General features: G+C 47.3%; 1 long non-coding RNA gene across 1 annotated transcript in view; it reads left to right on the forward strand.

The window, feature by feature from the left end:
- The window catches only part of LOC119393924 (uncharacterized), a 61994-nt gene extending 49247 nt beyond the window's left edge, over positions 1–12747 (forward strand). Inside the window, exon 5 of the long non-coding RNA XR_007416056.1 lies at positions 12643–12747. This is a non-coding gene — a long non-coding RNA (uncharacterized LOC119393924). The remainder of the gene's footprint in view (positions 1–12642) is intronic.
- Positions 12748–14061: the final 1314 nt, after the last annotated feature.

Genomic DNA, 14061 nt, shown 5'->3' on the forward strand with positions numbered 1-14061 from the left:
TGTATCAAATAAACAAAATTAATCTGGAATGCTAGTGAATGATGTTTGCACGATTATTATTTTTATGTTCAAATGGAGCGCGAACTTATCAGAGTAAGAATATTTATAAATTGAAACATTTTCCTTGGTTCCTATAACTCTAGGTTGCTAACTGCTGTATAGAATTTACACAAAGTAAATCTTACACAGGCTGTAAATAGAGGCCGATTCCACGTTGTTCCTATGCAGTAAACTCAGCTTTTTTTTTTTTTTTTTCGGGATGCAACATTTGCGAAGTTCACCAATTCGAGGCAACATTGATGCGTAGTTTGAAGAATCAGCTCATTTCAGGAGAGCTCTTTAATCCCTCTGTGTAGGTATTTCCGAAATTGGCACGTGTTCATTCTTCTTTTCCTGAGTTACGTGGTTGCAAACTTGATTTTCAGTTGGCAGCAAGCGCACAATTTTTCTTAATTTACAAAATTTATATGGTACTTACAAGTATTAAGTTTCTCTCTTTAGGCTGCTACATTTGTATATACTTCAAACAGCATATTGGGGTGAAATTGGTTCAGAAGACGTCCAAAGAGGTCAATTCGCTTGGCCCAAAGTACGCTGTCATCGAAGGAAATAGGTAAATTTCCGTTATGCGTAAGATATTTATTGTCACGATCGAGAGGGCGCAGAGTGACAACTCGGCAGGTATAAGGCGCTGTCAGATGAACTTGTTATGTTCAGCATAAAGAGCAATCTCTCCAAATTGAAAGTACCAGCCAGCGATATAGTGTTGGAAGAATTGTTAAACTAAATAAATCTTGGATACAAGGTCCCCTCCCCCCCCCCCCTAGAAAAAAAAGAAAAAAAACGATTATTACATACGCCGTAGTGGAGGACTCCGAATTAAATTTGACCACCTGGGATTTTTTAACGTGCGCCTAACTCCAAGTACATGGGTGTTTTACAATTGCGCCCAATTAATATGCGGCAGCCAAGACACGGAATCGAACCCGCGTCTCCGTGCTTAGCAGCTCAGCAATCACAGCCGGTGGTAGTATTTTTACGTTTATTATTACGCTTATTTTTACGTTTGTGTGTGTTTGTGATCTAGCGACTTCCTTTGTTAGTGTGTTTGTTTTTCATTGTGTTGAAGCCGTTATTCTCGTTTTTCATGGTATTGTTAGTATTGTTATTGCGTTCTTTTGCATATCTATGATTTTGTTATAGCCGGCCCTAGTTTGTGCGAAACATCTTCTTTTCCTTTACATTTCATAACTGAGAAGGAAGTGTTTTCCTGGCAGCTAAGATACGGCGGTTATGATAAGTTTGGTGGCAAAGGAAGTTTGCAAAAGTCTTGTATGACAGAACCGTGCGAGGAAATGCAAAACATACAAACTTTACATATCATTAGAGGAGGCAAAGTTCCTTCTAGGCCTTGCAGCCTTGCGCACATGGCGAACTTGATGAATCTTCCGGCAGAAATTTATTTGCGTTAAATTTTTAACAATTTCTAATGCCTGTTTCGTCATCCTGAAATAAAGGATATAGATGAAAGTAAGCGTTTCATCTCTGCATTCTACCCAGATCTAAAGAGATGGAAGGATACCTTTCATATCTTTAGCCAGGGGCGTAGCCAAGGAGGGGGGGGGGGGTTGGGGGGTTCAAACCTTCCCCGAAATTTTTCAGTTTTGCTCGCGTATATAGGCACGCACACATACAAACGCACGTACGAACACACATAAAGTATGGTTGAACTCCCCCCGAAAAAAATTTCTGGCTACGCCCCTGTCTTTAGCTCTGCCATTTTCTTCAGTCAGGTGAGTTATGAAAGTATTGTGCCGCAAAATTTGCTAAGCAGCGTCTTTTTTTTTTTCTCGCGCTATTGCAACACTCAATTACGCGCCACAAGGTTTGATGTGACGCACCTTTGTCGCGTCACCATCCTTACGCTGCCATTTTTGTTAGCACACCTGTCAATCGTTGAAGCTTCACATTCACAGCATCGCGACGCAGCTTTCTTCAGCCACCGAGAATCGAACTCACTAGGGATGAGGAATAGTAAACTTGAGGATCGAGGCGAATTCTAAGGGCATAGAATTTGGTCGAATAATTTAGAATTGAATTGTTTGAATACTGTGTATCACCTATTTTAAACAAAAATAAGCATTTTTGTCACGGCCCAATAAACTTGCGCAGTATGTTTAATAATTAGAACCAGCTTGTACGAACTTCACTTTTTTTGTTTGTTTGTTTGAAGAGACATTTAACCACGGTAACTTCGCGGGAGTGCAGATTTTTTAGTGAAAGCTGCTTTCACGGCCTAACGGTCGCACATTGCAGTGAAGCCATATTTATAAGGGGGTTACAAGCGGTAGTTCATAAGTCTATCTGTCTGTGTTTGTTTCGAATAATGCGAAATTTCGAAAATTTCAAATTGCTGTCGAAGCGAATTTTCATACTGTAATAATCGTTTGAATATACAAAATGCTGGAATATTCACCTGTTCCTAGCTATGTGGACGGGCGAATACGGAACTTAAAGGTTCGAATTGAATTCTAATGCGAATAGGGATTCGGTCGAATAACTTCAAATCGAATAGTTCGAATAGTATACATTGCATATGATAAATTATGAGGAGAGCTGCCCGCGGCCGAGCTGTAGAAGACAAAGAGGAACAACCTGCGGTGCGGGACTGGGGCTTGGCGCGCTCGGCGGAACAGTTTACAGTCGGGGCCCGGAGCTTGGCCATGAAAGGTTTGTTCTCTGGCTGCTTGCTGCGCCTGGTTCCTTGCTCCCCTGCCGCAAACTAAAAGGATCTTCTTTATCACGACCCAACTAACCTGAACAAGCCTTTCCCTTGATTTTTAAGAATTAGAACTAGGCTTCTGCGAATATCATTTTGTGCTTTCGTTCGAAGTGAAGTGGAAGGAGATTCAAATAGCAGCAGGATTTCAAAATCAGCAGGGTGCATATTATAAGTGGTAAGGTATGTTGCGTTTTAAGACTTCATATACCTATTCCGCACAAGCGCCCCGCCACGGTGGTCTAGTGGTTATGGCGCTCGACTGCTGACCCGAAGGTCGCGGGATCGAATCCCGGCCGCGGCGGCTGCATTTTCGATGGAGGCGAAAATGTTTGAGGCCCGCGTACTTAGATTTAGGTGCACGTTAAAGAACCCCAGGTGGTCGAAATTTCCGGAGCCCTCCACTACGGCGTCTCTCATAATCATATCGTGGTTTTGGGACGTTAAACCCCAGATATTATTATTATTATTATTCCGCACAAGCCTATATAATTCGCTTTTAAACATCCAGAAAAAAAATTACACTATATCCACGGGTGAATGATGAAGAGCTTGGGCGAAGCTCCTGAAGCAGTCATGGTTACGCCGTGAAATGTTCAGTGGTTTCGCCCAGCAGTAATCAAAGCGACACGCCGCTTTGATTACTGCACGCCATCTAGCGTGCAGGGTGCCGCTGCTTTTTTAGGGGCGAAGCTCCTTAAGGCGGCACCCGTTCGTCCCTCGTAGTCGTCGTGGTCGTAGTAGTGAGTAACAAGTCTTACGCTTTGACCTCCAAGGTGGTGCCGGTGGGAGATTTCTCCTGTGCGTTGTTGAACAATAAAAAATTCGCAGCGTGCGCGTTAACTAAAAGCCGAATTCTTCTGTCTCTCATTCCCCATTAGCAGCCATTGGCATGTTCCAGTAGGAAACGTTAGTAGAAGTAGAAGTGTAAGTGTTAGCTAAAAGCCGACTTCTTCTGTCTCTCACTGCCATTAGCAGCCATTGTTTACCTCCAAGGTAGTGCCTGGTGAGATTTCTCCTGTGCGTGATTAAACAATAAAATTTTGTTCAAAACGCCGTTGATTGATGAAATAAACCAACGAAAGACGCCAGATGTTTTGTAAAAGCAGAACGAAAGAACGCCAGATGTTTTCTTAAAGTGTAGTAGTAGTAGTTGCATGTAGCCACCTCGCCCGATCGTCAACGGGCGAGGTGGACCGGCAACGGCGCGAGGACCCTGCCGTACGAGAGTTAAATCACACTAAAAGACATACTTTGCGGGCGATACACTCTAGTGAGCTTTCAACTTTTCGTCTTAATGTACATGATAAAGAAATTATTTCTACGAAAAAACGCAAGGCACACCTTGAGCAATATGTTTGGTTTTGGGACGCTAAATGGAACCATGAGGCGATGCGAAGCCGGAGCACTTGCACGATCGCGTTCCGTTGGCTTTCGTTGGGCATGCTACCGACCTCGCGTCGTGGAACGCGCGTCCTGTCTTCCCTCTAGCCTTGCCTTTAATTCGCACAGGGCGAGCGGGGAATGCGGTCGCTCTTGGCGCTCTTTCGCTCGGGAGCGGACTTCTTCCTTGCATTTCACCGATCACAAGTGATAATGAAGGGACCACGTAAACCAACAGTACAATAAAAGTTTGATGTTTAATATATACACGATGTTTCACACTCTTTATATTATGTACTGGGCGCATTTCACGGAAGAGTTTCACGGTTTACAGATGATTCCCTCCGTAGCTTCGCCCCCACTCATCATCATTCACCCCGTGGATATGCTGTGATTTTTTTCTCTTCTTTTCTTTTTTTTGCACACATATTGCACATCTCTATGGGACTGCGCCATCTAGTATATCGTCACCCAACTGCAGTTTGCATACATCTCTATGGGACAGCGCCATCTATTGAATGATACGGGAGACGCGACGGCGGGGGCACGCCGGATGGAGCGACGACCGCCCAGGTCGGTCGTCGCTCCATCCGGCGACCTAAGGAGCTTCGCCCCTAAAATAATCGGGGTGCAGGTAATGCGTACACGATGGTCAAAATGTTCCCAGGCTGCGCTGCCATAGGACTAGATGGGATATCGAACTGGGAATGTTTGACCATCCCTGTGCATTAAACCTCGAAGCGTGACTTCGCTCCACTGGGAGAGAGAGAGAGGTTACGCGCGGTGAAATATGTCTATTTGTTCGTTTCGAACACTTCTCGTGTCGAAGCGACTTCGAGTACCGTAATATTCGTTCGAATATTTGAAGCGCTCGCACATTCGCTCATGCCTAATTGTCACATGGTGCGCTATTACGTCAAATGTTGTGCGCGCTGCTGATTCCAACTTTACGAACGCGACATGCGCTTTCCGCTCAGCTAGTCCCCAGGCGTATCCGAGCGGTGGCGCCACCATACCAACGCAAGAGGCTACATTTCAGGACGCGCTTGTACCATCGTGCTTCTGCGCGCGCGAGGAGTGGTGTTCTTTACCGCGTAGCTTTGTATCGAAACGGTGGGCGTATGCGCAACTCTGATCCCTTCGGGACTGTGTTCAGGGTCATTATGAGAGCCTGGTGTAGTTTCAGTACCTTAGTCCATAGCTGGAAGAGTAGCAGGACTCTGCTCATGTTTCTTTCTTGTTTTTCCTTGCTGTCCCTCTTACAACCCAGCTTCGCTACAGCATGTTGTTTGTGCAGTGAAAAAGGGTCCTTGACGGATGAGTATTGAATTATAATCGAAACAAATATTAGAAAGGCACTCTACGCGTGCACGAAACAAGGGGCATTGGTCAAGGGCTATTTTTCTTTGTTAGACACAACTTAATGAAACCAACAGGCAATGAAGCCAAGGAAAGTATTGGGGACATTATTTGTAGTCTTTAACTGTACTGTAGCAATTGTGTTATAAATGCAGATAAGTTAAAGTGGGCGAAAAAACAACTTGCCACTGGTAGGGACTGAACCTATAACCTTCGGGTAACGCGTCCGATGCTCTACCAATTGAGCTGCATGCGGCGGCGGTTCTCCTCCCGTCGACCTTATGGGGTATTTCTGTGCATGCAAACCTGGGAGTGTTACACAGTGCCACTCGTAGCCCTGACAGCCAGTGTGGAACGCTCTTTTTTTTTCCCGCCTTGCAATTGCATGAGGTAAGAGTGATGCGAAAGGGAACCATCCGCAGATTTTCAGCTTGAAATTCGGAGCCATAGTATTAGTCGAATATGCGGCTGCCACTTTAGTACCACGTGGAAGATAATGCTGGTAAACGGAAATAAGGTATGCGTCCCTAATACGCAAAAAAAATGATGTCTGTAAAGTTTTACATTTCGTAGATCTAACGAGCTCTGCAGTTTTATTTCGCAGTGTTAGCGCAAGAGAGCACAATAGTTCAGTGTTAGTTTTCCTAATTCTTCCCAGACACATTTAATGCAAGAACGCCTGTGATTGCAGACAGAACAACAAGCAAACGAAAGTCTTCTTTCCGTTGTATAGTGGCCGGTTGCTAGAGTTAGCTTCGCCGCATTACAAGTATGTTTATTGGTGCAGCATCCCCAGTGTACTGCGGTCAAGCGTACCTTTAGTGCAATGAGGCGTATTAAAAGCAGAACTGTCACGGGGCTTATAGTACGTGTTCGTTAATTATACACGCACTCACGGGACGTGTTCAGTCACAGTGCAGATAGGCGTGTGCACGGGAGGAGGGGTGCAAGCCCCCCCCCCCCTTGTCACCTAAAGGGGGGAGGGCGCCGTGATGAACCTTCGCCCCCCCCCCCCCCCCTGAAGGGGAACCCTGCGCACGCCTATGACAGCACACACATAGATGCCTAACAAGTGTACTAGCAGGACGGCGAAGCTGTTTCCGTTCCCAATATGCAGTTTTAAGCTCTTCTTTCGCCCATATTGTGCGCCCTTTGTATAGGGCCATAACGGCGCCTAGCACGCGATCTTTGATGTTTCGATGTTCGGAGCTGTCTCACAAAAAAAAAAAAGACAGACAAAAAGCAGTTGAGAAAATATAAAGGTGTATTCGGAGAAGTGGTCAGACAAAAGAGCTTCTGGAGTCGAGCCTCATTTGCATCTTGTGGCCTTCGATTAACGATCGTAAGTGGTGCCGTGATCTGTAGCTAGAACTTCTTAAAGCCACTCCACGGAGACAATTCTTTTGAAGATTTCGCAAGTCGTCATCTCATTCTTTTCTTCGCAAAGGATCCTTGCGGGTGCACCCAAATGATGCATCAGAAGGGTTCGTTCCATGCTCCTTACCGCTTTGAATGTTTGCTCACATAGTCTTAGGGGGAACGGCAATAGCCACGAAACAAGGGCTTACTTATTTGATCGCCATAGTTTAATACAAAAAAAAGTTAAGTCAGCTTCGCAATATTAGTGCCAAGCCTGAGGGAAGTGCGGAGTTAGGCAGCCTTCTTTGTTTCTCTGCGGTTTTCTCTTTCTTTTCTCCTCTCTTTCTTTCCTTTTCTCTTTTTCAGTTTTTTTCTTTCTTTCTCTCTTTATTTCTACTTAATTCTATTTTCTTCATATTTCTCCTCTTTCTTTCTCTCTCTTTCTGTTTCTCGCTTGCTTCCTCTATTTTTCTATTTTTATACGCGGTTTCGACTGCGTTACGCCAAGCGACGAAAGCATGCGATAGCCCGAGCCCCGAAAGTGCTCCGCACTTAATATCATCATCAAGGCGCTCGAAGAACAAGAGGAAGAAGACTTCTCCTTGGCGCGAGCGCGCGCTCAATATGCTACAGATGGCTATGCTATACGTAATTTTGCCTGCGTTACGCCAAGCGATGACGGCATAGGACAGGATAAGACAACATACGACAGCCCGGGCCCCTAAAGTGCTCTGCACCACTCTGCACTAGCAGCTCCTAAGTTTTGCCAGTACACTTACTTGCCGTACCGGTGCTCGTGCTCTGAACGGCGGCGGCACTTGTGCAAAGTGCAGAAACTAGGCCCTGTTGCGGCTTGATAAGCTAAAACCGCAATGTAGATGAATCAAGAGCTCACATCACCACAGCCGCATAAGAAGCAGTGCTGAATGCCTTCCGTCCTACTTATTTTCACGTCTGGAAGGTCGCACCGAGATCAAAGGCGAGGGCTGTGCGGGAGTGGGATTAACCAACGCTTACTTGGTCATGTTACGGTCTCATATACAGGACCCGCAAGGCGGCTCTAACAAGTGTTTGAGTCACCACAGTCACGTAAGAATCTGTCCTGAATGCCTGCCACCACTTGTTAGCCCCCTTACAGTGCTCCCGTTAGGCTCGTGATAAGATTCACTGTGCAACAACTTGAATGCTTCACTGCGTAGCAAGTTTGTGCTGCAACGAAGCTAACTTCTGAAACCGTTGCCACAGAATATTAGGTGCGTTCGCTTCTCTGCGGAGCCCAACGTGATGTGGACAAGCCAGCTTTTGTACAAACAGCTGAAATCAGTGGCATACGCAAGCACTTTCGCAGCTTATGGGTGCATTCAGACGACGGTCCGAATCCCGATTTGGAGGGGCGGACGGCGGGTCACGTGACCTCACATCAGCGATTCACCTCATCCGTGCCAGGTTGGGATAATCCCACCCTGCTTTTCATCTCGGGAGAAACACACACACACACACACACACACACACACACACACACACACACACACACACACACACACACACACACACACACACACACACACACACACACACACACACACACACACACACACACACACACACACACACACACACACACACACACACACACACACACACACACACACACACACACACACACACACACACACACACGGTATCGCCGGCTGCACGAATCTGCAGTAACTTCGACAGACATCTATGGTTAATGTTTTTGAACATTAACAGTTTCTTTTGCTTCTGTGCGATATTGGCGAGCTTTAGTCCGTCGTACCGAGCGGTCGTAACGGCATTGCGTACGTAAGAGCGTGACGTTTCGCATAGAGCGCATGGGCAGAAGTTCTGTGCATGGACTCTGTACGAAACACAGCGTTGTTACGTACATTAGGGACGTATACGTACTTCGCACTAAAACCCGCTCTCTTTCCGTCAAACTTGAGCAACGCTAAAAAAGTCACAGTTTCGCCGCAAGGGCGATGCAATGAATGCGATAGCAAGAAATTAATGCTATACGAAGTGAGGCTCGCCAATGGATACTCTCAGTTTGAACAGCGTTCCTGTTGCAAAGGCGGCCGAAGCAGCGAAGGAAACTAGCGTGCTTGAACTGTCGAGCTGTGACACTTGATAGTTCGCGCTCATCTTCTGTTTGTTCGTTTAGCGGCGTCCCTTCAGCGCGAGTGACTTTCGTACGCTCGGTAACATGAGCGCGGACATCACGGTGAAAGCGTGAAACATTCCTCTTCCCCTCACCGCGAGAAAACCACGCGAGCAGAAAACGGAAGGGCAATGTTCTCGCTGCGCAAATATAAGAAGCGAGCGAGCTCGACGACTTTTAAAGGGGCCCTGCAACACCTTTCTTAGTTATATTGGCATAGTCTCATTATTGACGTATGACTCTTCACGAGTCATATGCCGCAAAAATTTTTCGAATCCGTCAAGTCTAAGTGGTGTTACCAAATTATAGAGATCACGTTCCACAGCTTTCTCCCTCAACTCAACGCCGCGAGCGCGCGGAGAGCTAGGCAGCGACTCGAGGGAGGGAGCGCAGACGAGCGAGGCTCCGCCCAAGAGCGCCGGCGGAAATTTTTTCTTCATTTTTTTCTCTCTGACGTCTGGGCGCAACCACGTGGTCTGTGCCGCCACTTCCGGTCGGCTTGCGTCGTTCTCGTCGAGCGGAGCCGATGTGTATTGCGCGTGCTTGAAAACTGCGCGTCGGTTTGGTAATGTTGGGTGTGCACCTCGAACGCCGTAGTGTTTTCATCGCTCTGCCAACCATGGAAGCAAACCTGCGCGCTCGTTTGGAACGAATGACAGCTGACATCGGTTTCGGCCCATACTGCGATACACCGCCTCGTAACACGGCACTGGCAGACGACCCCGAAGCGCCGCCATTACCGGACGCCAGCATTGTTATCGGAGACATGCTGCACGGCTGCCTCGGTCGGTCGTGAGAACGTGCCGACGATGCAGTTCCCAGCTGACGAGGCAACACTCGAACGGCTGCCACTCTCAACGGCAACTGGCGATGGTCAAAAGCACAGAAATATTCACGTTTTCGGCACTGCGCATGGCGAAGAAAACGGAACCACGCAACTACGAGCAGGCGAGCTGTCGGTGAGACCGGAAGTGCTAATATTAATGGGGCTCTTCGATTTTCGGACTTCTGGCAGTTCTCTGGCAGCCAGAGATAGCCAGAGGGTCAGTCAGCAAGTTCCGGTCGGGACAGGAAGCAGCGTCTTGGTCACATGTGTGGGAAGCCCGAGACAACCCGAAGCTGCCCCAAGATTACAAAATCGAACGCTGGGACAGCCAGCGTAAACGTAAACAAACGCTACCGCCGTGGCAGCAAACGAAACTTTGCGCCGCGTGCGCGTTGGTTTTTCTGCATTGCCCGCTTGAAAATATGTGGCTAGGTTTGCTGAAGAGCTGAAGTGATATTCTCGAGCATACGGATTTCGGATACGATCACATACGTTCTCAAAATCGTGCGCAACTCGCCCCGTCCGCGAACAAAACAGCCAGCTGGCGCACGGCGCCACGAAAGCGATGCAAGGTGAGCTACCGCGCCGCTAACGGCTTAACTAGCTCACGTCTGCTTAGTACGTGTAACAGTCGCTGCACAATACGACGCGAAAATCTCGCGAAAGTGATCGTGTCCCCAAAAGAGCTCGAGGATATATCGCGTACTACGTCGCACACGCGCGTTGACCAGCTTGCGTTTTGTCATAACTTGAGACATGCGGCGGTATGGGTACCACGAGTGCGCGTTATATCTAAAATAAACTTCTGTGTGACGCGTCTTCGACTCGTTTTGGCAGATGTTGCCTGAGCCTCTTTCCCAATCGTAAGTGGCACTCCAAAAATCTCATGTACTAGCTCAGCTTTTATTTGAGCTACTAGGTGATAACCGCGTACATACTGCATGGAATTATTACTAAGAGGTGGAAAAATACAAAGCCGACGATGAAATAAGCAACAAAAGGATGTATACATTTCTGAATTCATCTTCGTTTTTTTACATCGACGCGTCGTAGCATAACATAATACCATACCTCGTATACTGGCCCGTAGATCGAAGTACGCTCGCACGCCGTTCGTGACCAACGAGGATAACACAAAAAACAATGTCGCGATCGCTTTTATTCGATCAGTGCATTTTACCAACATCGAAGATCTAGTTGAAATAGTAAAGTTCTTACGGGGTTTACGCACGCAAACACGACGGAGCGAAATAGGTAGTTCGATCACAATCGTCTCTGCTAAATGCACATAAAGCACACACGACACCCACAATCGAAACTACGAAAAAATAAACTCGAAAGGGGTCTCCATGCGTTCGCACGAACGTGTACATAACTTTTGGGACATGTGCACGACGCAGTTAGAATGGTTAGAACGCGACAGTTCGCCGCGTTGTTCACGGAAGGAAACTTCACGGGACACATAAGAAAAGCAATAAACATTAGCTCCAAATGCTCGCCGCCACTCGTAATCGCGCCATCTCGCACGGCGGAACGGCGCCGAGCGGCCCGAGCGTAAGGACAAGCAAAGGTGTAGTCCGCAAGCGCCCGCATTGCAATCCGTCGAGTCCTCACAAAGATGGCGATGAGCGCGTATCGTCTCTTTTCGGCGTCTGCTAGCCCGAAACCTTCCAGAGAGCTTCCACGACTAAATTGTCCTGGAAGGTTCTGGCCACCCTCGGGCTCCCCGCGGGTCGCCTGAACCGTCCAACCCGAGAAAAACGAACGCCAACCGGAAGTGCACCGCGGGGGGGTCGGAGCAACCCGAGAAAAACGAGCGCGCTCTGGCTGGCTCTGGCAGCCCGCGGGGTTTGTTCGGTGTTTTTAACGCGATAACAGAATATAAACATACATATTATATACTTATAGAACTCAAAATTAACAACGAAAGTAATAATGAGGGTGTTATCGTGATTATAACATCAGCCAATGGTGGAACTGCCGACAATCGCGTCATAATTTGCGGACTAATACATCATTTGTCGAGAGAAGAGGAAGTGATTTTCAGCTGACTTTGAGAATTTATTGTAAATTGCAGGCCGTGCGCATCGCTGTAACATTTGGCTCGCGTGTTCTCGGGAGCCTCGACTACCGATCGGCAGCGCTTTTTGAGCATGCTCGAAAAGTGTTGCAGGGCCCCTTTAAATGCGCCCGTCGCGCTGCTAGCGCCATCTCGCTGGTAATGAAGAAACGCTTATTATCACCTGCCGTCTCTGAGTCCATCCAGCGGTAAAGGGTATGTATATAACGCTCGCCGTTAGCTACGTGGAGGATCTGCGTTTCGTGGCGTAGTGGATAGCGCCACTCGCTGCGGAGCAAGAGGTCCCTGGTTCGATTCCGCGCTTCGGAAGCATTTTTCTGAATTATTTTTCTTTGGGGCTCTTATATATATATATATATATATATATATATATATATATATATATATATATATATATATATATATATATTTATATATATATATATATACATACTTATACATATACGGTGCATGACGGCGGCGACGGCGACGGCGACGGCAAAATCCAGCCGAGACTGTCCATATAATTGCTATCGCAATAAAATACAAATGTTGGTTAATATCAGATCTCAGCGCATGTTTCCCGTTGTACAACTTACTGAATTGTGTCATTGTTTATTTCTTTTTTCGGCTGCCCTGCAACTTCATTTTTCTCAGACGTGTGCCTCACGTTTTATGTTTGCTTGTTTCTCTTTCAGTTGCGGGATTATTCAAGATCGGAGGGTCGTGTCCGGTTCAACTTCTTGGTTTCCCATCTTCTGCACAGAGCATGGTTCTAAAGCAATAAAGCAGACTGGCCATTTCTCGTACGCTACGTGTTGAGACACGCTCTGCAGGACTTCAGTAAAGCTTTTCATACCATACCATACCATACCATACCATACCATACCATACGATACCATACCATACCATACCATACCGTACCGTACCATAGCATACTCTTCTACGTGAAAGAATGAAGACCTCAATGTTTCATGTGCTGTGTTATTAATGCGAAAGCCTTATATGCCTCATCAGACAAAAAATCTGGAGGGATCACTAAGAGGTTAAATAAAAAAAGCCACTTGACTTCTCCAACGCGAGTTGGCCATTCGTTTCTTCTTTGCCGCGTTCGCACAAAAAAAAATGTGAAAAAATACGTGGAGGATCTGCGTTCCGTGGCGTAGTGGATAGCGCCACTCGCTGCGGAGCAAGAGGTCCCGGGTTCGATTCCGCGCTTCGGAAGCATTTTTCTGAATTATTTTTCTTTGGGGCTTTTATATATATATATACATATACATATACGGTGCATGACGGCGGCGACGACGGCGACGGCAAAATCCAGCCGAGACTGTCCATATAATTGCTGTCGCAGTGAAAAGCTGCGTTCATCTGAGGCGCGGCTCCATGCGCGAGAGCTGCGCGTTGACGTCGTCTTGGCGGTGTTCGCGTGGCTCGGCCTTCCGGCGGCGACGGAAAAGCATCGTGTAGCAGGCCGAAAAGGTATGCAACGCCGGAGGAGGATATATATATATATATATATATATATATATATATATATATATATATATATATATATATATATATATATATATATTGTTAAGGCGTTTATTGACGGCGACGATGCACAACGACAGAGCGCAGACTCACGAGCACGAGGGGCGTGCTCTCCGAGAAGAGGCGAAGAGGGCGACCCACTAGGAGGCGCTCGAGAGGACGACCCATTAGAGCGTTCCACCCATTGTAGGGTGGATACTTTGGGCGCTGGCTGTACGGAGGGAGAGACCGGAAAGTGGCATCGTCACTTTTCGCAGTAATCGGCTAAGTTTGGCGTCCATGACGGATACGGCGGCTCCAGTGTCGATAAGGGCAGATGCGCGAACACCGTCCACAAACACGTCTATCACGTTCGATAGGCTTCGCTGAGGGCTTTCGCAGTTCGATAGCGTCGCAGCCCTTGCCTCGTGGACTGCGACGACTAGTTTTCCTGGTCACGTGAGACCGGACGTGGCCGCATCGGCGACAGTGAGCGACGTCGTGGAGACGGTGACCGGCGGGTAGATGTTGCGGGGCGGGACGTCGGTGACATAGGCGGCGCTTGATCATAATAAGGTCGGCTTGATTGGCTGGGGAGGGCT

Source organism: Rhipicephalus sanguineus, chromosome 5 (assembly GCF_013339695.2).
Source record: "Rhipicephalus sanguineus isolate Rsan-2018 chromosome 5, BIME_Rsan_1.4, whole genome shotgun sequence".
In the NCBI taxonomy this organism is placed as follows: domain Eukaryota; kingdom Metazoa; phylum Arthropoda; class Arachnida; order Ixodida; family Ixodidae; genus Rhipicephalus; species Rhipicephalus sanguineus.